This window comes from Cervus elaphus, chromosome 32 (genome assembly GCF_910594005.1).
Source record: "Cervus elaphus chromosome 32, mCerEla1.1, whole genome shotgun sequence".
Lineage (NCBI taxonomy): Eukaryota > Metazoa > Chordata > Mammalia > Artiodactyla > Cervidae > Cervus > Cervus elaphus.
In genome coordinates, this window is record NC_057846.1 from 15,669,170 (window position 1) to 15,695,891 (window position 26,722).

At 39.1% G+C, this 26,722-nt stretch overlaps 1 long non-coding RNA gene across 1 annotated transcript; it reads left to right on the forward strand.

Annotated features, from left to right (window-relative positions):
• The first annotated feature begins 2,777 nt into the window (after positions 1 to 2,777).
• On the forward strand, positions 2,778 to 25,622 carry LOC122688114. The gene is made up of 3 exons (XR_006339337.1): positions 2,778 to 2,946; positions 9,806 to 9,809; positions 25,091 to 25,622. It is a non-coding gene; the product is annotated as an uncharacterized LOC122688114 (long non-coding RNA).
• Positions 25,623 to 26,722: the final 1,100 nt, after the last annotated feature.

Below are 26,722 nucleotides of genomic sequence, written 5' to 3' on the forward strand. Positions count from 1 at the left end.
CGACCCCATGAACCGCAGTACACCAGGCCTGCCTGTCCATCACCAACTCCCAGAGTCCACCCAAACCCATGTCCATTGTGTCAGTGATGCCTTCCAACCATCTCATCCTCTGTCGTCCCCTTCTCCCCCTGCCTTCAATCTTTCCCAGCATCAGGGTCTTTCCAAATGAGTCAGCTCTCCGCATCAGGTAGCCAAAGTATTGGAGTTTCAACTTCAACATCAGTCCTTCCAATGAACACCCAGGACTGATCTCCTTTAGGATGGACTGGTTGGATCTCCTTGCAGTCCAAGGGACTCTCAAGAGTCTTCTCCAGCACCACAGTTCAAAAGCATCAATTCTTCTGTGCTCAGCTTTCTTTATAGTCCAACTCTCACAGACATACATGACTACTGGAAAAGCCATAGCTTTGACTAGATGGACCTTTGTTGGCAAAGTAATGTCTCTGCTTTTTAATGTCTAGGTTGGTCATAACTTTCCTTCCAAGGAGCAAGCGTCTTTTAATTTCATGGCTGCAATCACCATCTGCAGTGATTTGGGAGCCCAAGAAAATAAAGTCTGATACTGTTTACATTGTTTCCCCATCTATTTCCCATGAAGTGATGGGACCGGATGCCATGATCTTAGTTCTCTGAATATTGAGCTTTAAGCCAACTTTTTCACTCTCCTCTTTCACTTTCATCAAGAGGCTCTTTAGTTCTTCACTTTCTGCCATAAGGGTGGTGTCATCTGCATATCTGAGATTATTGATATTTCTCCTGGCAATCTTGATTCCAGTTTGTGCTTCTTCCAGCCCAGCGTTTCTCATGATGTACTCTGCATATAAGTTAAATAAGCAGGGTGACAATATACAGCCTTGACGTACTCCTTTTCCTATTTGGAACCAGTCTGTTGTTCCAGTTCCAGTTCTAACTGTTGCTTCCTGACCTGCATACAGGTTTCTCAAGAGGCAGATCAGGTGGTCTGGTATTCCCATCTCTCAGAATTTTCCAGAGTTTGTTGTGATCCACACAGTCGAAGGCTTTGGCATAGTCAATAAAGCAGAAATAGATGTTTTTTCTGGAACTCTCTTGCTTTTTCAATGATCCACCAGATGTTGGCAATTTGATCTCTGGTTCCTCTGCCTTTTCTAAAACCAGCTTGAATGTCTGGAAGTTCACGGTTCACATATTGCTGAAGCCTGGCTTGGAGAATTTTAAGCATCACTTTACTAGCGTGTGAGATGAGTGCAATTGTGCAGTAGTTTGAGCATTCTTTGGCATTAACTTTCTTTTGGGATTGGAATGAAAAGTGACCTTTTCCAGTCCTGTGGCCCCTGCTGAGTTTTCCAGATTTGCTGGCATATTGAGGGCAGCACTTCCACAGCATCATCTTTTAGAATTTGAAATAGCTCAACTGGAATCCCATCACCTCCACTAGCTTTGTTCGTAGTGATGCTTCCTAAGGCCCACCTGACTTCACATTCCAGGATATCTAACTCTAGGTGAGTGGGAGTGATTACACCTTCGTGATTATCTGGGTCGTGAAAATCTTTTTTGTACAGTTCTTCTGTGTATTCTTGCCACATCTTCTTAATATCTTCTGCTTCTGTTAGGTCCCTACCATTCCTGTCCTTTATTGAGCCCATCTTTGCATGAAATGTTACCTTGGTATCTCTAATTTTCTTGAAGAGATCTCTAGTCTTTCTCATTCTATTGTTTTCCTCTATTTCTTCGCGTTGATCGCTGAGGAAGGCTTTCTTATCTCTCCTGGCTATTCTTGGGAACTCTGCATTCAAATGAGTGTATCTTTCCTTTTCTCCTTTGCTTTTTGCTTCTCTTCTTTCACAGCTATTTGTAAAACCTCCTCAGACAACCATTTTGCCTTTTTGCATTTCTTTTCCATGGGGATGGTCTTGTTCCCTTCTCCTGTACAATGTCACGAACCTCCGTCCACAGTTCATCAGGCTCTCTGTCTATCAGATCTAGTCCCTTAAATCTATTTCTCACTTCCACTGTATAGTCATAAGGGATTTGATTTAGGTCATACCTGAACGATCTAGTGGTTTCCCCCACTTTCTTCAGTTTAAGTCTGAACTTGGCAATAAGGAGTTCATGATCTGAGCCACAGTCCGCTCCCAGTCTTGTTTTTGCTGACTGTATAGAGCTTCTCCATCTTTGGCTGCAAAGGATATAATCAATCTGATTTTGGCATTGACCATCTGGTAATGTCCATGTGTAGAGTCTTGTCCTGTGTTGTTGGAAGAGGGCGTTTGCTATGACCAGTGCGTTCTCTTGGCAGAACTCTGTTAGCCTTTGCCCTGCTTCATTCTGTACTCCAAGGCCAAATTTGCCTGTTACTCCAGGTGTTTCTTGACTTCCTACTTTTGGAGTCCAGTCCCCTATAATGAAAAGGACATCTTTTTGGGGTGTTAGTTCTAGCAGGTCTCGTAGGTCTTCATAGAACCGTTCAGCTTCAGCTTCTTCAACATTACTGTTCGGGGCATAGACTTGGATTACCGTGCTATTGAATGGTTTGCCTTGGAAACGAACAGAGATCATTCTGTCGTTTTTGAGGTTGCATCCAAATACTGCATTTCGGACTCTTTTGTTGACTATGATGGCTACTCCATCCAATGGAGAAGATGATATTAGGGATTAGATTTCATTACATGAATTTTGGGGGCACACGGACTTTCAGCCTATAACACTACCAAAGGAAGAACAGCACTGTGGGGCCTGGAGAGGAGGAAGAAAATGTGAAAGTAATTATAGCATGTACCCTAACTTGGTTTAGGGCTTCTCAGGTGGTGCTAGTGGTAAAGAACCTGCCTGTCAATACAGGAGATGCAAAAGACGAAGGTTCCATCCTTGGGCCGGGAAGGCCCTCTGGAGAATGAAATGGCAACCCACTCCAGTATTCTTGCCTGGAGAATCCCATGGACAGAGGAGCCTGGTGGTCTACAGTCTGTGGGGTCACAAAGAGTGGGACTGATTGAAGTGATTTACCATGCACGCTCTAACTTGGTGTATCATGGCAGACCAGGGAAGGCAAAATGACAATGAGTTGGATAAAATAAGCAAGTTTAGAGTCAAGGAGGATGGGCTTGCCACTGCATTTGAAAAGTGGGAGACCAGGAGCTTTAGGAGTGAAGAGTTCAGTTAGTTTCTGAACACAGATAAGAAACAGCTGAAGCTGGCATTTCAGCACATCTTGTGCTAAGAAAATGCAAGAGAGAAAATGATAGGTGGATCCCTGGTTCCAAGAATATCTACAGAGATGTGTGAGCGCAGTTGCTATGATTCAGGTAAGACTTGAACTAAGTGTGCGTTCCAACTGCTGCCTGTGTCTGCTTCCTTCTTCCTTGAAATCTGGCTTTTGCCTCCACGAATGACATTGGTCTGGAAAAGATATTTCTTTTGATTTCTGTGCTTGAGTGCTGTTAAATCATTTGTGCTATCTGTGTACCCCAGATACGAATGAAAGCTATAGGTATCAAAAATTAAAGGCATAACAAAGATGTTCCATCATATTTATGTAAACTTTGTGTCTCTAAAAAGACACAGACCTAACCTAGGTAAAAAATTCAACAGAAAGAAACTTAAATGTACTATACAAATGATTACTTAGTCGTGGTGAGTGTGATCTTATGAATTCTTTAGGAGATCTTTGATACTTATTTCTGAAATAGATTTTTGATAAGGAAATAAACTATTATCCAAATAACCATTTGCTTGCCTGACATGTTTGACATGCACAGCTTTTTTATTACATAAGTATGTATTTTTATCTTAACATCAATTATGACTTATTGATTCTGACAGAAATTAATCATCTAGATAGGAAATACTGTCACTCTTAGTGATGGCACCTTGAGCTCCAACTCTGTAAGTTGGCCATGCATTTAAAAAGCAAAATAAGTAAAGCTAAATAATGCTCTGGTTCCTGGATGAAAAATCAGACAAATTTTCCAAGCAGTATTTACTGGTATCCCGTTTAACTAAGTCACTTCTGGCACTGATAGCAGATAGCAAAGTAATGATTTTTCAGCATTTTAAATTTGAGAACTGAAGCTGTAATCAGGTGCATGAACGTTTCAGCTTGCTATGTCTTCTTGTTGAAAATCCACTTTGTCTTATATTTAAACAGTCATGACAGCCTTCTTTTGTTTAGGTTTTTTGGCATCTCTTGTTTGATCATTTTGCTTTTGACTTATCTAAGGCCAACTAGCTGTGTCTTCAGAAATAATATATAGTTATGTCTTGCTTTCTTTTATTTTTTTAATCCAACCTGAAAAGAGTATTCTTTTATTTAGTATCTACTGAATGTGTATTCAGTTTGATTACTGATGTGATTGGATTTAACCAGCATCTTCCTCTTTGTTCTGTTTCATCTATTGTTTTTTAAATTTCTTTTGATTAATTTTTTGCTATTACATTTAATATGTTCTTTTAGAACTCTCATTGCATTATTTTAGTGATTATGTGTCCATAACTTGTAAGAGTACCTTAAATTAGAATTTTATCACTTTCCATAAAATCCAAAATCTTGCCACAATTTAACTATACTCACTCCCTTGGCTTTTCTTTTATTGTTGTTATATAGTTAACTCTGTATCTTGTAAAAACACAAGCATAGTTTTGAACATAGCTATTATTATTTCTTTAGGGGCTTCCCTGGTGGCTCAGCTGGTAAAGAGTCTGCCCACAATGCGGGAGACCTGGGTTCAATCCCTGGGTCGGGAAGATCCCCTGGAGAAGAGAACGGCTACCCACTCCAGTATTCTGGCCTGGAGAATTCCATGGAGTGTATAGTCCATGGTGTAGCAGAGTGGGACACAACTCAGAGACTTTCACTTTAAGTGGTTATTATTTTTTTCATATTTTCCCATCTATTTTCCCTTTCCAGTGTTCTTTATTTCTGCTTGTAGCTTTGAACTTCTACTTGGAATCATTTAAGTTCTACCTAAATAATTTAATGCTTCATACAGTGCAGTTCTGGACTTCCCAGATAGTGCTAGTGGTAAACAACCCATCTGCCAGTGAAGGAGGCTTAAGAGACTTGGGTTCATTTCCTGGGTTGGGAAGATCCCCTGGAGGAGGGCATGCCAACCCACTCCCGTATTCTTGCCTGGAGAATCCCATGGACAGAGGAGCCTGGTGGGCTGACTCAAGCACTTAGCACACGCTCATGCACAGTGCCCTTCTGTTGGACATGAATTCTCTCAGCTTGTGGCTATCTAGGAAAATAATCATTTTGCCATCATTTTTGAAAGATACGTTGCTGAGCTAAAATTCTAGGTTGACAAGTTTTCTAAGACTAGTAAACTATTTTATTGTAGTTTTCATTTAGTGCAAAGGCAACTGGATGTCTTATTGTTGCCTCATATGCCTTTTCATCCCAGCCGTGGTTGGTTTTGAAGTTTTCTCTTTATGTTTGGTTTTCAGCAGTTTGGCTACATGCCTAGATGTGGTTTGTTTGTCTTTATCCTGCCAACAGTGTGGGGAAGTCCTTCAGTGTATGCATTGTATCTCTCATCAGTTTGAAGAAAGTCATTCCATCTATCATTTCCATGTTGTTTTTGTCCCATTTTCTCTCTTCTTTCCTGCTGTTACCCAGTTACACCAAATTAGGCAGTGTGACTGTCCTACAAGTTTTTTACACTCTGCAATCCTTCAAAAACAAGAAAATAACTGCTACCAGCTTATTTAAAATAAGTGAACTTTCTTACGTAGTATGGCATCTTATAGCATAGCATAGATTAGAAGACACATTTTGTAAATGGAGAAATATCATTTGAAAGTTTCATGTATTTTCAAATTTTCAATCCAAGGGAAAACATTTAGAAATACAATATTGTTGTATAATTCCTTTATAGACAGCTATAAAGTAGATGTTTTTATTTTTTGATTTTGTTATACCTAGTGTTAAATGCATATTACTGGTCCAGTAGGCCATAGTACCATATATTGCAGTTGACTTCATGTGAAAAAAAATTCATTTTTCTGGGCATGTTTTTTCCTTCATCCCACAAGCCCAGCCTCACATCAGGGACAGTTTTACTCTTGCGTTTTGAACTCATTAGAGGAGACCACCCACCTCTGTAATGCTATAGAGATTTAATTACTTAACACTCTAGAATCCCCACTTCTGTAGCTTCTCTTTTTGGTAGTCCTGTTACCAACTTGCAGTGCCCTCAGAATCTCCCTTCCTTCCTTAATCAAAGCCCATGTAGAGAAAAATCATAAATCTCTCCCCGCCCCCCCAAATATATTAGAAATCAGAAGTGCTCAAGCATTTTGGCCTTGGAACCTCACTGTACTCCTAAAATTTATTAGGCACCCTGAAGAGCTTTCATATATGTGGGTTAAATACATTGATACTCACCATCAGAAACTAAAACTGAAAGATTTGTTTAAAATCTTTATTTGGTGGTTAAATTTAAAATACTACTAATGAACTATTGTGTGTTAGCATCAGCCACACTTTTATGAAAAATAACTTTATTTTATAAAGTTATAAAGAGTGACAGTGTTGTACATTCTTAGCAAATCTCTTTAATGTCTGGCTTAATAGAAGAGAGTGCTATTTTCAGATCTGCGTCTACATTCAGTCTCTTGTGAGTTTATGTCTTCTAGAAGACTTCTGAGAAAATGGGAATTTTAAAAGGCAAAAAATGTCTTGGTATAATTGTGGAAATTTTTTTCACCTTACAGAACCCTGAACGGGTCTCATCAACCCTTCAAAGGTCCCTAGAACATGGTTTGAAAACTGCTGATGTAGGTATTAAGATTTGTGTGACTGGAAGGTATTTAATTCAGTATACATTCCAATGCCATCACTTTAATGAGGAAACTGGGAACTAGGGGTTGAGAAATTTTTATAAGTTCCCTCAGAGAGTTGGTGGCAGAGAAGCAGAACAAAGACCCAAATCTTTTGTTACCTCTGGCGCTCTTTACAGGAAGTAAATGGAATTAAAATAGATTAGATAGAGGCACAGAATATTAATGATGCAACCTCAGGCCTGGGTGGACAGATTGGGAGTTATTTTTGGAGTAGCAATATATTCAAAATCAAACCAGTGAGACTGTTCCACACTTTCTATCACATCCAATGCCACCCTGTCCTATTTTCTATTGTGATACAAGCATGGAGAAATTCTGGCAGAATAATAATGATGATGATAAAAAACAAACAGCAAAATGTCTCTTGATGTCTGTTATCACAGATATTAAAAAATCAAATGAGAGCAGGAGTACTCCCCCTACTGGTAGTGAGGCAGGTTGCAGGTCCTTGGCTTGGTCCACTGTTGACTAGTACTTGAACTTTGTTAGTCTCTCAGTCCTGTCCGACTCTTTGTGACCCCATGCACTATAGCCCGCCAGGCTCCTCTGTCCATGGGACTTTCCAGGCAAAGTACTGGAGTGGGTTCCCATGCCCTTCTCCAAGGGATCTTCCCGACCCAGGAACCGAACCCAGGCCTTCTGCATTGTAGGCAGATTCTTTACCCTCTGAGCTAATTAGTACAGCAGAGACCAATTGAATCAGGTCTGGATGACCTTCAGTGCCCCCAAGAGACTATGTGCTCTTTCACACCACTGCCTCGGGATATAACTCACTAGACTCAAAGAGTATGGCTCAACAGTGGGATCACACGTGGCCTCAGCAAGATGAAGAGAAACCCCATCTGGTACCTTCACTGAGTGGATAGGGATGTTACCCTGCAGAGTCTCTGTCACATCACATGATAATGTAGCAAAAACTGTGTGCATTTGGGAGGCAGGCTGCTAGAGTTTATATCTAAAATCACTGGTTTTTTTTTTTTTTTTTAACAAATTGAGTGATTAGAGAAACTTTAATTAAATTGTAACCTTAGACCATGCTCTGGAATTAATAAAGAGCAGTCACTGAGGGGGAATTTCAGCTAAGTAGCACAAACACAGAGTACATGCCATGCATACTTTGGGTAAATTTGTTTAATGTAAATACAAGCATGTTTGTATGATAAAAAAAAATCACAGTGCTTTTCTTTTAACGCCAAAATATCATGCCATCTTGTCCTTATCATGCTATCTTGTCCTTATGGTAAGAGCCACACCAGGTTCTTTCCAATATTTACTAACAATAGTTTGCAATTGCTTCATACCAAGAGATGAAAACCATTCTGAAACTTAGTAAGCAATGATTTGTGGAAGCATTTCCCACAAAGATGACCAGTTTAAGGGATATTATGTGCTAGTGAAAGTTATGACCAACCTAGATAGCATATTAAAAAGCAGAGATATTACTTTGCCAACAAAGGTCCGTCTAGTCAAGGCTATGGTTTTTCCAGTGGTCATGTATGGATGTGAGAGTTGGACTGTGAAGAAAGCTGAGTGCCAAAGAATTGATGCTTTTGAACTGTGGTGTTGGAGAAGACTCTTGAGAGTCCCTTGGACTACAAGGAAATCCAATCAGTCCATCCTAAAGGAGATCAGTCCTGGGTGTTCATTGGAAGGACTGATGCTGAAGCTGAAACTCCAGTACTTTGGCCACCTCATGCGAAGAGTTGACTCATTGGAAAAGACCCTGATGCTTGGAGGGATTGGGGGCAGGAGGAGAATGGGACGACAGAGGATGAGATAGCTGGATGGCATCACCGACTCGATGGGCATGAGTTTGAGTAAACTCCGGGAGTTGGTGATGGACAGGGAGGCCTGGTGTGCTGCGGTTCATGGGGTCGCAAAGAGTAGGAAATGACTGAGCAACTGAACTGAACTGAAAGATTAACATGGCTACATATTTCAAACAGTGTTGAGGGGAAAAAAGCAAACTATATAAACTTATGTACTGTGTTAAAAATACACAAATCTGTCTCAAATACCTACTCAAATATGATAATATATAGGAATGATGTAATTCTCTTCATGGTAGCAGTTAATTCTGAGGAAAGCAAGGGGGAAGAGGGTTAATTCTGATAAAGACAGTGCATGTAGATAGCCTCTATTACTATGTAATTTTGTTTATATTTTTAAGGAAGAATAATTAGGAAATCCTTTAAGTATCCTCTGTATAATTTTCCAACTAGATGGAATGGTTTAAGTATTAATGAAACATGTTATAAATTAATACTGGAATGGCAGTGAACATCAATAACTCACCTCAGTTAACACTGCACCGAAATGTGTACATTTAAGTTCTACATCTGGTTGCTAACATCAGGCACAGTACTTCCTTCAGGGACCTTATTTTATTTTTTTAAGATGATAAAGATAGCACATTATGCATTGACAAACTTGGATGATGAAGTTGTGTGTGTTTAGTATAATTATGATTTCCTCTCTGTTTTAACATGGATGAAAATAAAGATAATACACAAAATTAAAATAATGCATCTAAAAAGTGAAATAAGCTCACACCCACATGAAACCAATGAGTTGTCATCAAACTAACTTGAGGAATATGGATGAACAATGGTGACAGCCATTCTGGGGGCATCCTTTCCAGTAGGGTTGGTGGAGCACACGTGAGGAATATTTTGAGCTCCAGAAGAGTTGAGATTCAAAGGGATTGGGTTCCAATAGCACCAGATCCTTGTATTTTCTTTTCTAAAAATTAGCTAAAATACAGTATTTTGAAATAGATACAAAAGTACTCCAGCCTATGGAATCCCTATGTATGATACAGTTGAAACAGTCTCCTAAAAGACTTTGACAATTTTCAGGAAAATGTTGCCTTTAGAGGGTTCCAGCAAACCTAATCCCAGTTCACTCAAACTAACAAGTCATCCCATCTCTGAGCTTCAGTTTATGAATTTTTTTTTTTTTTGGCCATATTCCAGTCATCAAGGTATGTGCCTGAGTGTGGTGGTTATGCGATTGGGGAGGCAAAGTGGGTTTGTGGAGAAGACAGAGTAGAAATTTCTAGATTTCCCCTCTTCTACAAACTCTCTGATAGACCTGTAAGTTTCAGATGCCCAGGTGAGCATAAACGCCAGACCTTCAGATCATTACACTCTGAAGCAGGGACCAAAATCTGCATTGCCCGTGGGAGCTGCAGTCTGTGTTTGTCCTCCTTTTTTCCTTTTTTTCGCCTCTCACATCTCTGACAGCTTAACTTGGCAGAGTTCATGAATAAGAGCACCAAGCTGATTACTTTGCATTTTCCTGTCACAGAAATGTTGTCTGTGCAGTCACTTGGAAAAAATGAATGTAAATTCCACAAAGGATCAAGGTCGTGCTTAGGAAGCTTTTTGCAAACTCATTAAATTGATGGTTTTTGGAGAGGGACCAAGAAGAGAAGCCATGATGGGGAAAAATTGTCAAGAAAGTGCTCAGTGTAATCTTCTTTCTAGAATAAGGTTTTTACTGTGTATAATGACCAATGGGGAAAAATATACATAAGGCTTAGAGAAATGTAGTAGCAGTAAGTATTAAACTAATATTATAACATGCAGAAAAGGAGGGAGGGAGGAAGAAAATAAGTTAAAATGCCTTTGACAAAACGCGAGCTAAGTCACTTCAGTCATGTCCGACTCTGTGATCCTATGGACTGTAGCCCACCAGGCTCCTCTGTCCATGGGATTCTCCAGGCAAGAATACTGGAGTGGGTTGCCATGCTCTCCTCCAAAATATCTTCCCAACTCAGGGATCGAACTTGTGTCTCTTACATCTCCTACATTGGGAGGTGGGTTCTTTACCATTAGGGCCACCTGGGAAGCCCTTTGCCAATTAGCCACATACATTAATGTATATCCTTAGAAATACAAACTCGCTAAGATGTGATAAATGCCAAATACTCAAAGCAGAAAGGTTCTAAGAACTATTACGGGGCCACCCTTTTGTGTGTATAACATAAACCATTGTGGTCAAGCAGGCAGAGCTGAAAAATGTAGGGGAGCACTCAAAAATGTCAGAAGAATTTATCTCTCAAGAGGCTTATTTCAGATTACAAAAGGTCTAAGTCAGGGAACAGCAAGGCCATTTATAAAGATGTTCTCCATAGGAAATGAAAAGGATGCACTTTCTTCAGCTTTAGGCAGAACGTGGAGTAAAACTGATCCTGAACTGTACATTTCCCTTCAGCTTTTCATTCTGTCTAAGTATCGGCAGAAGTTTAACATATAAAGGACCATGATGGGCCATCAAAATAAGATACATGCGTGTGTCACAGGTGTGAGGTGCAAAGCATTAAAGAGGAAGCAGTGCAGTTGTGCTTTGTAGCGATGTTTCTGAGAGCCACCAGATGTCAGCATCCGATAACTCTCTGAAAGCTGCCTTTTTTATTTTTCTCTGCGACAGACTTTCTGTTCAGCCATTTTCTCCATCCATAGAGAGAGTGAATGAGAAATTGTATAACATTTAAAATAATCCAGATAAAAACTGTATGAATATCAGCAACTCATTGGATATAACTATTTTCCAGTCCCAAATTTATGATATGTTAAGCAAAGTTATTAGTAAAAATATCAGCGTGCATGTGTGTGTGTGTGTGTGTGTGTGTGTGTGTAACGTACATTGCCGTGGTATGAGAAAGAACCACTTCAAACATATTCTTATTCCCTTAAGCTCTTAACAAGTGCTTTGTATCTGCTGCATCATGGGAAAAATGAGGATATCTGATTGTTTCTTTCCTGTTTTCACTCTTTTGTAAATTTAGCCCTTTCTACATTTTGTGTGGTTATTTTCAGATCTGTCAACATTTCTGCAGAGCTAGTACTACCTTGAAGGCTAGAAAAGTCTCTTGCTGATCACATGTGCAAGGTAAAATCAGTGAATCTGTGAATGAATCAATGTGAGGAATTAATTAACTCATCCTAGGGAAATAATTTAAAGAGCAAGTCACGTTTCTTAAGCCAGACCACGCGTTTTGAAGAAGGCGTGTTGGAGAATCCGCATCATTCAATTTCTTTGGACTACAGGTATTCTGAGTCTGCAGATGACAACTAAGGATTTACCATTTGCCTTTCCCCTTATGTCCCTTCCTCTCAGCACCTGACTTTAGGGAGTGGAGAGCCAGACAGGAAGCCTCTGTCTTTCTCAACTGTGAGATACAATCCAGTGAGACTCATCAAAGTCCTCTGCTTACAGTCGACAAACGAATATTATACAAAGTCTGTGTATGTGCAGGCGGCAGTTTTGGGGAAAGGGGGACACAGGACTAGGGAATTTTGACACTCAACAAAGGTCCTAAAGTTTAGTTATGCAGTGATTTCCTGCTGAGAACTGGCTACAGTTTGGGCATATTTATCCCTCAGTTCCTTGGGTGAGGTCACTCTTTCAATCCCAGTTCTAAAACAAGGTCTCCCCTTTTCTCTGAGAAACTGTAGCTACAGAATGAGATTGTAAAAATCTATTCATTTCGCAGATGTGTATTCAGCCCAGCTCTCTGTGAAGCACTGTGCTAGGTTCCATGGGGGGATACAAAGATGTATTCAAAACAGCCCCTGTTTCAAGAAGCTTAAAATGAATCATCTAATGAAACGATAGCATATTTTAGTCTTAATGTTCCAGAATTCATTAATACTTGAAACTCCTATAGCACAATTAGGAAAAGGACGCCGAATCATCTTGCAAAAAAATCCTCATTGGTACGTTTAACATACAGTGAAATTAAATCTTACCAGCTGACTTTTTATGATAAAGTAATTGAAGTTTTTAGAAGAAAATGGCTTGCCTCAGGCTATGGAGTGAGCTGAGATTATATAACCATTCTCACCAGCAAGCTGCTGCCAGTCTGTTCTAACTCCTAGTAAATCATGATTAAAAACACTTTGTTAAGCACCAGGTACAACAGAAAATGGAAATTCTTGGGTACTTTTACATTCCATGTCACTGTTAATATAATAATTCTGGACTTGGGTTCCTGGGCATTAACTATTTGGCAGGGGAGAATTTATTTCAGTTTATCTCAGAAGGATATGTAGGATTTACCTCTTCTTTTACTTCAAGTTTGTGAAACTGAAGCACTTCCCCACTGTTAGCTGTTTCCCCACCAAATCTATCCACTTTTTAGTAAATACATTAAAGCAGCGGCCCCCAGCTTTTTTGGTACCAGGGACCAGTCTTGGGGCAGACAGTTCCATGAACTGGCAGAGGTGGGGTTTGGGGATGACTCGGGTGCCCTGTGGTTCTCGTGCACTTTATTTCTATTATCATTACATCAGCTCACCTCAGATCATCAGGCACTGGATCCCGGAGGCTGGGGGCCCAGCCCAGGTGCAGGGGGGGCTCAGGTGTGTCTGTGTGCACCTGGGAACGTTTTCTCCCTCCTGCCACTGAACGGGGGGCTGGCTGGAGCAGAGCCATCACTCAGACAAGAGAACAGATGGGTGAGAACATTCCCGCATACAGCTCTGGGGGGCTGGGTGGAGAACAGATTCCACGCCCATTTAGTTTTCAACCTGCCTTCACATCATGTTTATGATTTTGCGGGGAAAAAATAAATGTCTAGTTAGGTTAACTGAAGGCTGAATTGAATTACCTCCTAAACTTGCATTCTGACCCAACAATAACTCTTCATGGACCATAAGGAAAAAGAATTCCAGATTCACACGGCCTGTATGTAGACTTCAGTAGACTTGTAGCTCGCAGTTTATTCCTTATTTGTGAATATTTGCAAACATGATATTGACAAGATGATGGAAGAGACCCATTAGTGCTAGAAATGACATGTGTATGTGCCCGTGTGTATCTGTCATTTAATAAAATAGAGATGAAAGACTGATGAAAATAAGCAAGAGAAAATATTTCGAAAAATAACTGGCTATCAGTTTGAGGATAAATAACTAACCAATTAGTTACTGAGCCTGCATAACGCACCATACTGAGCAAGGGATTCATTTGAAGACGGTTGAGCCTATGACACTATTCATTTTATCTGTGTGCTTCAGATACTCTCAGACATTTGAAAGAAAAAGTACGTGAAGGAAGGACTAACAATTTTTACTTGTAGAGAAATGCTTTGAGATACAGAGATAATATGATTTTTTTAAGTTGGTTATTCACTGAAATTAAAAAACATTTTACATGCTAATGTAACTAACTCATGGACATCCAGTCTTATAGCTCCTATAGGCAGGACCACGGCATGACAAATCAAAGGAATAAGCCCATCTAATCTTTGTACATTCCTCTCAATTTTGCTGTGAACCTAGAACTGCCCTAAAAAAATAAAATAAGGTACACTGGGTAGGATCTGTACTAAAATGTTGAAAAGAAATTGTCGTAAAAGATATTCTTACCTTTTCCTGATCTCTGTGCAAAACATTTATCTTTCACTCTTATGTGCCATCATTGCTGTGGGTATTTGTAAATCCTCTTTGTTTTAGCTTGATGAAGTTGCCCTTTATTCTTAGTTTCTTAGTGTTTTGATCACAATGGGTGTTGCATTTTGTTAATTGCTTGCTCTGTGTTAGTGAAGATAATTGTATGTTCCTTCTTTTAGTGTATGTGTTAATGTGGTGAATTGAAATGTTTAATTTTCAAATGGGAGACAAACCTTGCTTTCCTGAGATAAATCAGAATTGAATTGTTCCTTTTTCTATTTTGCTGGATTCATTTTTGCTCAAACTGTGTTAAGTATTTTTTCATCTCTATTTCTTAAGACATGTTTGTCTCTGTTGTTGTTCTGTTTGTAATGCTGGCATCCTCTTCTGTCAACTGGGAAATTTGCACAAGATTGACATTACTTATTTTTTTAAACAATTACAGTTATATATTTTCTGTGTGGGACAGTTTTAAACTACAGATTTAATTGCCTCAGTTGACAAAGGACTATTTAGGTTAGTAGCTTCTCAGTAACTTTTGTCTTTCAAGGAATTTGTATGTTTCATCTTTGTTATCAAATTTATTGATGCATAGTTTTTAAAGATACTATCCTTTTATCATTCTACCTTAAGGATTTATAACATTGTCCTCATTTTCTTTCCTGATATTGGTAATTCATACCCTTTACTTTTGGGGTTTTTCTGGATAAATGTTTATCAATTTTATTGAGCTATTCAAAGAATCAACTTTTCAGGTCATTGACTTTTCTCTCTTTTTCTGTTTTATACCTCATTGATTTCTGCATTGTCATTATTGCTTCCTTTTGCTTACTCAAGGCTTGATTTGTCCTTATCTTTATAGTTTCCCAACACAGATTAGTTTTAAGACCTTTCATGTCTTCTAACATAGAGATTTAATGTTATAAGCCCATTTTCACCTGAATTCTACAAGTTTTGATGTGCTGTATTTTCACTTACATTCCGTTCTAAATATGAACTGAATACAAAAGCAAAATTTCTGTTTTGAATTTTTTTTTGACCTATGAGTTATGTAAGAGTGTGCTAATTTATTTCCAAATTTGAAAGACTTCATCAGATACTATTCTATATTGACTCCTAGGTCATTTTGTTGTGGTTACAGATCACATTTTGATGGTTTTTCAATTTATAGCAATGTGTTACCACCCAGAATATAGTTTATCCTTGTGAATGGTCTGCATGATCTTGATAGGATTAGTAATTTCTGTTGTTGAATCAGGCTTGCTTTGGAGATTTGCTTAGGATTGATCAAAGCAGCCTTTGGTCCAGGGCTAACCGACGCCCCCTGTGGAGCTGATGTTTCTCTCAGGCCTGCGTCCAGTGCTCGTTTATTATAAAGTCTTTCTGTTCGGGGATTTTCCCTGCATACGCTTCAAGCAGTGTTGTTGCATCGCTTTCCGGTCTTTCCCAATCTTCTGGTGGTGCCCTTGTACACATTTGCAGATCAGTAGTCCAAGACGTATGTGCATCCCTCCGCTGACCCATGGAGTTTGTCTTTTGTGACGCTCACTCCTCTCAGATGATCTGCTTCACACACTGGGGCCACCTTGGTGGACTCAAAACACCAGTCTGTCTCCTCAACTGATAACTACTGCTTGGCTTCCCCAGCCTGTACCATGGCTTCCAGACCACTAGTTGAGGCAGGTACATGGTGGGCTTGATTTGTTCCTTCATGTCAGGAGTCACAGCAGTGGTCCAGTGTTGGAAAAGTATTGTTTCATTTTTGTCTAGTTTTTTAGTTGTTAATGGCAGGACAAAATTCCCAGGCCCATGTACTTGATTGTGTTTAGTCTTTTTGCAACCTTCTGTTTTTGAATTACATTTGTTTCAAGTTCATATTTCTCACAACTACACCTATCTTTGAAAGAATGACTATTAATTCCATATTTTACAGAAGAGAAAATAAAGTTTAGAGAAATCAATAAATGGGCTAGGCATAATATTTTCTTCCTCTTAGGCTGTACCCCACACTGATTCTCTAAAACCAGAGTTCTAGGAATTTGAAATCAGGCAGTTGTAGTTTTGAATATAGTACCATCACTTAATAACAAATTAATATCTCTGTTTTCTCATATGCAAAATGGAAATAACAACAAAAACTCTCAGTAGTACCTCATGATAATAAGCACTGATACATACAGAGTTACAATTTGGATGATAAAGATGATGGTTAAAAATTGGTGCTCCCATAACTGGTCTTCATATCAACATTCCATACATATTCTGCATTGCTTCTCTCTCAGTATTAAAATTAGTGGTAAAAAAGGGATTGAAGTCTAATGTCTTCATTGCTCATTTAAGGCTCAACTTAATACATATCTTGTTTTATATTTTATCACCTTGAGCTGTCCAATCTGTCACATGAGTGTGTGATGACTATTTTTGTTCACCATCAGTGAATATTACTGTCAACTTTTATTTGTGCTTAGTTCATCTTCTTAAAATAGTTCAGTTCAGTCACTCAGTTGTGTCCAACTCTTTGTGACCCCATGAACTGCAGGACACCAGGCCTCCCTGTCCATCAACTACTCCTGGAGTCCACCCAAACCCATGTCCATTGAGTTGTTGAGGCCATCCAACCATCTCCTCCTCTGTCATCCCCTTCTCCTCCTGCCCTCAATCTTTCCCAGCATCAGGGTCTTTTCAAATGAGTCAGCTCTTTGCATGAGGTGGCCAAAGTACTGGAGTTTCAGCTTCAACATCAATCCTTCCAACGAACACCCAGGACTGATCTCCTTTAGGATGGACTGGTTGGATCTCCTTGCAGTCCAAGGGACTCTCAAGAGTCTTCTCCAACATCACAGTTCAAAAGCATCAATTCTTCTGTGCTCAGCTTTGTTTATAGTCCAACTCTCACATCCATACATGACCACTGGAAAAAGCATAGCCTTGACTAGATGGACCTTTGTTGACAAAGTAATGTCTCTGCTTTTCAATATGCTGTCTAGCTTGGTCATAACTTTCCTTCCAAGGAGTAAGCATCTTTTAATTTCATGGCTTTAATTACCATCTGCAGTGATTCTGGAGCCCAGAAAATTAAAGTCAGCCACTGTTTCCCCATCTATTTGCCATGAAGTGATGGGACCAGATGGCATGATCTTAGTTTTCTGAATGTTGAGCTTTAAGCCAACTTTTTCACTCCCGTCTTTCACTTTCATCAAGAGGCTCTTTAGTTCTTCACTTTCTGCCATAAGGGTGGTGTCATCTGCATATCTGAGGTTATTGATATTTTGCCAGATCTTGATTCCAGTTTGTGCTTCATCCAGCCCAGCGTGTCTCATGATGTACTCTGCATATAAGTTAAATAAGCAGGGTGACAATATACAGCCTTGACATACTTCTTTCCTGATTTGGAACCAATCTGTTGTTCCAGTTCCAGTTCTAACTGTTGCTTCCTGACCTGCATACAGGTTTCTCAAGAGGCAGATCAAGTGGTCTGGTATTCCCATCTCTTTCAGAATTTTCCACAGTTTGCTGTGATCCACACAGTCAAAGACTTTGGCATAGTCAATAAAGCAGAAATAGATGTTTTTCTGGAACTCTCTTGCTGTTTTGATGATCCACCAGATGTTGGCAATTTGATCTCTGGTTCCTCTGCCTTTTCTAAAACCAGCTTGAACATCTGGAAGTTCACGATTCATGTATTGCTGAAGCCTGACTTGGAGAATTTTAAGCATCACTTTACTAGTGTGTGAGATGAGTGCAATTGTGAGGTAGTTTGAGCATTCTTTGGCATTGCCTTTCTTAGGGATTGGAATGAAAACTGACCTTTTCCAGTCCTGTGGCCACTGTTGAGCTCTCCAAATTTGCTGGCATATTGAGTGCAGCACTTTCACAGCATCATCTTTCAGGATTTGAAATAGCTCAACTGGAATCCCATCACCTCCACTAGCTTTGTTCGTAGCGATGCTTCCTAAGGCTGCTTGACTTCACATTCCAGGATGTCTGGCTCTAGGTGAGTGATCACACCATCATGATTATCTGGGTTGTGAAGATCTTTTTTGTACAGTTCTTCTGTGTATTCTTGCCACCTCTTCTTAATATCTTCTGCTTCTGTTAGGTCCCTACCATTTCTGTTCTTTATTAAGCCCATCTTTCCATGAATTGGCTTCAAATTAGCTCTTGCTTGTGGCTTGAGGATAATCATTTTGGGATTACATACTTTGATAAAGCCTGATGTAGTAGTTACTATAGTTGCTTTTTATTCATTAAATGGGATTTTATCCTTTCAAAACCAAACTATATAGTAGTTTTGACATAACATTATTTAAGATAACAAGATGCTCGCAATTGATGTGCAGCATTTAGCCTCTACACATATGTCATCCAGAGCCAGAAACCAAGATTTTCTTGTTTTCAAAAAGGCTTGAACATTCAATCTGCTGTTAAATATTTTGTGCCTACTTAATCCTTGTGTAATCCTTGCATAATCCAATTTCTTGAGTTAATTTGTTCATTTATAAATGTTTCCACAGCATTTAAAATTAAGAGCTAATGTATTTCTAAAATAGAATTGCATCCTTCATAAATATAAAATGACTTTATAGTGAAGGTATATTTATATATTGTGGTTCAAGATTTTTCTAGTTTTAATGTAAAACTTTAATGTAAGCAGGCGGCATTCCATATTACACAGAACTGGACCAGCTGAGACCTGAGTCCGTCCTGTAGTGAGTTTTGGAGTCTTTAGTGATTTGTCACAATTTTCTTTCTGGTGAGACCCACACGTGTGCACCCCGGAAGCTCATGACGCCCTCGTGGCGACTCCCCCCAGCTTCTCATTCTGTTTCTCTGCACAGTGCTCACCAGTTTCCCCTGGGCTCTCCTCACTTCTCCAGCTTCTAACTGGAGGTTCCTCTGCCTCATTCTGTCTGAAGTGTTTCTGTCGTTGCCTCTGCATCTGAGGCAGAAGGACAGGAAATTAAAGTGCAATAGATGATCACGCCATCCTGTTAAGACAATAGTCCCTTCATTCTGCGAAAGGGACGCCTCTGTCATGGCCGTCACTCCACTACCCCAGGCTTGCTAGGGAGCCGAGGCGTGAGAAAGCAAAGAAAATGAAACTAAATGGGATTTTCTCTTACCTCCTTCCCTGGTGGCTCAGATGGTAAAGAATCTCCCTGCAGTGCAGGAGACTGGGGTTCACTTCCTGGGTTGGGAAGATCCCCTGGAGAAGAGAATGGCTGCCCACTCCGGTATCCTTGCTTGGAGAATCCATGGACAGAGGAGCCTGGAGGGCTCCAGTCCCTGGGTCATGAAGAGTCAGACATGACTGAGCAGCTAACACTTATCACTTCCCTTGTGTGTTAGGAGATCCCCACCGTGCTCCTCAAACCAGAGCTGGAGGACTCCCCTGGAACTTCATCTTGGTCCATGATGATGCCACTTCCAAATCTGCGGCTGCATTGAGCCAAGACCAGAGATAATAATTGGGGAAAAAATTAGGTAAAACCACCACTATTTGAGGAGTACTTCATATTCTAGTTTGTTCTTCAATAAGCCTATTACTATTTACTTTTTTAAAACTAGACTATTTTTTACAGTAGTTGTGGGTTCACAGCAGTATTGAGCAGAAGGTAGAGGCTTCCCACATACCCTCCAATACACAGCATATACCCTCCAACAAGACGGTACATTTGTTCCAACTGAAGGCCTATACTGACATATCATTATCACCCAAACTCTATAGTTCATACTAAAGTTCACTTTCAGTGCTGTAAATTCTGTGGGTTTAGAAAAATTTATAGTGATACTGTTTGCCATTTTAATGTAATATGGAGTAGTTTTACGGCCCTAAAAATCCTCTCCACCTAGTAATCCTTCTCTTCACTGACCCCCTAGCAACCACTCATATTTTACACACACACACACACACACACACACACACTCTCTGTCTATATATATGTATATAAGCATATGTGTGTGTGTGTGTACACCAGAGGATCCTCTCCTCTTCCCAAATATGTTTATTAGCATAATGAAAGCTGAAAGTTGTCACTGAATTCTTCCAGGTAGAAATGTTTCTCTAAAGTTATAAAGCAAAAATTAAGACATACACAAACTGAACAATGATATTTATAGACTACATCTCTTATTAAACACGCATACTGTTAACATGTTTTTAAAGGAAAATAGGTAAGCGAACACACTTTCAGAAAGCTAGTAGACAAATATTCCCTTGTAGCATATTGTCATTGGCCAAGACAAAGCTCTACCAAAGAGCAGATGCATTCCGATATCTCTGTTGTTATGAAATGGAGACCTAATCATTTTCTTAGGCAGTTTATTTGCCGTCCCAGGATCAATACTTTATATCAGAGAGTGAGCTTACCGTGACAGCGTGACATTCTAGTTGGCTCTCCTTCTTCAAGTGCTCTAAAGCACACTAAAGAAAATCAACAAGCCACAGTAAACATCCCCTCAAGTACAATTTTAATTGAAAATAATAAGCCAAATAGAAATATAACAAAACAATATATTAATTTGCTACCTCAGGTTTGCATCCCAAAGTTAGTTGCAAAATTATCCTAAGACAGGTCATTTAAAGCTACTGATGTCAGTTTCCTAGATATAAATCCTACAAAATAATGGTTCCACAGAAAAGTGATGAAAAATGTCTAAGTACCTTTAAACTGAAACGTGTTCTAAAGTGTTAGATTTGATGACAATGCAGAGACATGCTGCATTATTGATCCCAGAGGTTGAGCCATGTAATGAGATGACCAGGAGCAAGCATGAGTTTATTTCAAAGTACAGGATGGCCACAGACCTGCTCTGTCATCGGGTTCTGACAGTGATTCCATAGTGCCATCTTAAAGTATGAAGAATGCGTGCACGCTAAGTCACTTCAGTTGTGTTCAACTCATTGCGTTGCTATTAACTGTAGCCTGCCAGGCTCCTCTGTCCATGGGGTTCTCCAGGCAAGAATACTGGAGTGGGTTGCCATGCCCTCCTCTAGCAGATCCTCCCTACCCAGTAATCGAGCCCGTGACTTCTGTATTGCAGGCAGATTCTTTACTGTTGAGCCACTCAGGAAGCCCATGAAGAACAATAAAGGCTAAAAAAAAATAAGCTTTCATTGAAAAGTAGCTTACATTGACATCAGCTTACATGCTAACTCATCTTCCTATTTTAATTCACTCATCACTGGAAATCTTTGTTCTGAGGTTTAAGCTATTTCTTTATCACGAAAAATCTGAAATGATGGGACAACTAAGTACACAAGGTTTTTCAATCCAAAGCCTGAGACTCTCCCAATTTGTGGTTTTTTGGAACTAAAGGCTAAAATACAGGATACTATTTATGCAAACAAAAGTAAAGACATACCCTTTGGTATACACAATCCAGTATTGTGATTGGATCACCTTCAAGTGATTGTAATTATTTGTAAACTCCTTTACAGAATATTATTGTTGAAAGGACCACATGATGAAGGAACTCTTTCCTTCAAAAACCGATACTCTGTTTTTTATGTAAAATAATTGTCATTTCAAACATGACTAATTTTTAAACACTGATTTTACAAAAAAGACTGCAACTGTTTTTTGGGAGGCCAACTGTTTTGCCTTTTAGCACAAGATTATAAATTATAAACACATAAATTTCCCCCATTTTTTTCATGAACAAAATGGGAAAATGGTAAACTGCTAAAATAGTCATTTGGGCAGATGTCTGTGAAATAGTTGTAATAAAGAAACAAGCTGTCATCAGTTTAATCTATTTGGTTATATTGTTCCTTTAATTTTTCTACAGAATGCTACATATTCACAGTGAAATCCTGAGTCCAGTGTCCTGTAGAAGTCACAGGAGCAAAGAAAAGATGGCATGATGCTATCCCCTTCATCTACTCCTCACCTCATGTGAATCATAATGACAGAAAACTTGAAATATAATTCCAGGTGGTTTAATAAATTATTATATTTTGGGGGCAATTCATTTAATGTCTCTGAGTTTATAAATGACAAATTTTAAAAAAATGATCTCTACAGTCCTTTTCAACCCTCAAATGCAATGATTATAGTGACATAATTAACTGTTTAAGACATAGTAATCAGATCTCATCTGTCAGCTACTTCACACACATCATTTTACAAAACATTTTGAAGTGGGTACTATTTTATTCCGATTTCAGTTTCACAGATATGGATGCTGAGACAAAAAGAGATGCATGATCACAAGGGCAGAAACAAGATATGAACCCAAAGAGATGTTCTCAAAGGTCTGTATTTTCCTTCTTGTGCCTTTCATTTAGCTTAATTTGATTTTTAATGCAAGGGAGTCATCATGTATCACATACATGAAATGAAGTTGATAGACTGAAGTGTATAGGCTTATTACTTTGGACAAATGTGTGCATCCATATGGCCCCCACCCCAGTGAAGATCTGAGTACTTTCATCAACTCAGGAAGTTCCCTCCATAGCTTTTGAAAGAAGTGAGGTGTCTGATGACAGCCCACAAGGAATCCTGCCGCAACACTGTGGATGAGTGAGGAAGCTACAAAGGGGCTCCATCCCAGGCGAGCTTTGAAATGGGTGAGGTCTGCTACGAAGATCCAGAGCCAGATGACCTGGATGGTCTAGATAAACTATGACTGGACTGCTGACCTGCAGAAACATAATACCTGTTGCTTTAAGCCACTACCGTTGGGGTAATTTGTTAGGCAGCAATAGAGAAGGACACAGCGAAAACAGGCTTGTAGTGAGATTTGCATTTGCTTTGGGAGACTCAGTGCAGTGTTTGAAGATGCATCCTCCAGACTGGAGGCTGTCAGAGTGAAGGCAACTCTATGGTTGAGCATCTCAATAGTGTTTACTTAAAAGGCAGGAAGAACATGGTGCCCTTAGAGGTCAGGTGGTAAAGAAGCTGCAATCATTTCCATTAGCAAGGACAAAGAGAAGTAGACATCTTGTGAGGCTGGTTTGGACAGTTTTTGTTTTGTATTATGCCCAAATAATTCTGGAATGCTCTTTGTTTTGCCTTGTTCCATCATCGTTGATTGACTTATTTTTGATTTGCTGATCTTTAAAATTGTTTATGTTCATCTGGAGAAAATTTCCAATAGCCAAACCAACTGCCTCCCAGTTGACAGTAGTCAGGGTTCTTTTCTCTCTCTTTCTCAATCCATAAATGTGCTCCAGACATTCTTGTACAACTCTTTTTTTGTGAACCCCCCCGCAAGAAGTTAATTTCTCTTGAATAATATCTAGAAGTAGAGTGTTCATAGTCTAGGCAGATGTATAACATCATAAGTATATTCTTTAAAAATTTTAATTAAAAATTTTTTTTTTACAATTTTGTGTTAGTTACTGCCATACAATTATATTCTTATCAGTAATCTATGAGAATTACAGATGCTCTACATTTTCAAAACATAATGTTGAAAATTTTCAATTTTAGCTATTCTAATGAGTGCAAAGTAGTGTCTTATTTTGGAAATGATTTTAATTCCCCTGATGATTAATGATATTGAGCATCTTTCCAGTGCCTATTTGGCCATCTGTACATCTTTTTTAAAATTTATTTTTATTTGGATGATAGTTGTTTACAATGTTGCATGTACATCTTCTTTCTCAAGTTTCAAGTCCTTTGCCCAATTTTATCGGATTTTCCTTTCCTTATTAATTTGTAGGAGTTCTTTGTACATGTTGAATATATTTCCTTTGTCTTTTATCAAATATATGCACAATGAGTACTTTTATCCAGTTTGTATCTTTTGTTTTCATTTCTTTGTCCTTTAATAAGCTAAGGTTTTAAATTTTGATGAGTCTAATCCATTACTGGCTCCTTTAGACTTTCACAACCTGTCTAAAAATTTTGCCTATCCAAGGGTCAAGATGATATTCTTCTCTGTCTTCTTCTAGAAGCTTTATAATTGTAACATTTATGCTTGGGTCTATAATCCACTTCAGATTCATATTCAAGCATGGACATGGAACAATGGACTGGTTCCAAATCGGGAAAGGAGTACGTCAGGGCTGTATATTGTCACCCTACTTATTTAACTTCTATCCAGAGTACATCATGTGACACGCCCAGCTGGGTGAAGCACAAGCTGGAATCAAGATTGCCAGGAGAAATATCAATAACCTCAGATATGCAGATGAACCACCCTTATGGCAGAAAGCTAAGAGGAACTAAAGAACCTCTTGATGAAAGTGAAAGAGGAGAGTGAAAAAGCTGCCTTAAAAGTCAACATTCAGAAAACTAAGATCATGTCATCTGGTCCCATTATTCATGGCAAATAGATGGGGAAACAATGGAAACAGTGACAGACTTTATTTTCTTGGGCTCCAAAATCACTGCAGATGGTGACTGCAGCCATGAAATTAAAAGATGCTTGCTCCTTGGAAGAAAAACTATGACCAACCTAGATAACATATTAAAAAGCAGAGACATTACTTTACCAACAAAGGTCTGTCTAGTCAAAGCTATGGTTTTTCCTGTAGTTATGTATGGATGTGTGAGTTGGACCATAATGAAAGCTGAGTACCGAAGAACTGATGCTTTTGAACTGTGGTGTTGGAGAAGACTCTTGAGAGTCCCTTGGACTGCAAGGAGATCCAACCAGTCCATCCTAAAGGAAATCAGTCCTGAATATTCATTGGAAGGACAGATGCTGAAGCTGAGACTCCAATACTTTGGCCACCTGATGCGAAGGGCTGACTCATTTGAAAAGATCCTGATGCTGGGAAAGAATAAAGGCAGGAGGAGAAGGGGACGACAGAGGATGAGATGGTTGGATGGCATCACCGACTCAATGGACATGAGTTTGAGCAAGCTCCAGGAGTTGGTGATGGACAGGGAGGCCTAGCATACTGCAGTCCACAGGGTCACAAAGAGTCATATAAGACTGAGTGACTGAACTGAACTGATGATTTTTTTCCATTGGGTTACTACTTCGGCACTTTTGTCAACAATCTGTCATCTATCTATCTATCTCTATCTATAAGATCCCAACTCCTGTCCATTGGAATATTTGTCCGTTTTTACTCCCAAATTAATTTTTATTATGAGAATTTTCAAATAAATCTTGATGTCAAGTGGTATAAGTGCTCCAACTTCATTTTCTGTTTTAAGTGTATTGCAATTATAGATCTATTGCATTTCTAATTTTAGAGTTGATTTTAAATTTGTTCTTATTGTTGTTTGCTTGTTTAAAGATTGGAATAGTCCATTAGAGAGTGAAAACTGATGATTCAGGAGAGACTGGGGGAGGGAAAATTTGCTGGAGTGATCTTTACCCTTCAGTAGGTGACAGGAAGTGGGATCTAAACTACATCAAGTGTGTCTGGCCTGAAAAACGTGAGCAATTCATCCAAATTGAAAAGAGAAAAAGCAGATATTGATACAGATAGATTAAGAGATTGGTGGTGTGGATTCATGGAGATGTTGTTCTGTTTCTCATTTCTCCCTGAAATAGGAGACCATTTCTAAGTGAATGAAAAGAGAGCACTGGAAGTTTGATAAGAGAAAACTGTGATACAGGAACCATCCAGAGGATGTAAAATGGTGAATGCTCTAGGGCAAAAGTCAGTAAATTATGGACCTCAGGCTAAACATGGGCCACCATTTGTCTTTGTAAACAAAGTTTTATTGGAATACAGCTATACCCATTTATCTGGAGAAGGGAATGGCAATCCACTCCAGTATTCTTTCCTGGAGAATTCCATGGACAGAGAAGCCTGGCGGGGTACAGTCTATGGGGTCACAAAGAGTTGGACACGACTGAGTGGCTAACACACAAGCCCATTTATTGACACATTTAAATTGCTCTTCTCAAATTATAATGTCAGTTAAGAAGATACCATAGAGAGTTCATGGCCCACACATAAATCCTTAAATATTCATTATGTGGTCGTTCACAGAAAAAGTTTCCAACTCCTGTTTTAGGAAAATAGAGTTGATTTCTTGACAACTCCTAGAGCTCACCTAGACTTAAGTGATGTTGGTCAGTCTGAGCATGTGATTTTCTCCAGTCATGATTAGTTATATAGGTTCAGATGTGGAGAGAAGATGAATTAAAGCAAGGATGGCATTTTACCCTGTGAGTTTAAGGAAGAGAGAGGGTCAAGGATGCTGAGGGTTTGCCAAGGGAATGGGTACAATGATGGGTCATGCAATATAAGTTAATTATTGGAGGAGTTGAGGACATACAGGAGTAAAAAGCTGTAAAATCGAGAACAATAGATACATGGTCCCAGTAGAGTAAATAAACAGGAAAGATAGCAAATAGGAGTTAGAATACAAACAGTTTACATTATACAGGGTTGACAGTTATTGAAAATGATGAGTTTGGGGATTAAGCGGTGGCAGTGGGTCTCATTTAATCAGGAGAAAGATATTTACATTTGAACTAGCAGCATTTTATACAGACTTGCCTACACTGACTTGGAATAATCTGTCATCTAAAAACCTTGCTTATATGCATAGTACATCATGTGAAATGCCAAGATGGATGAA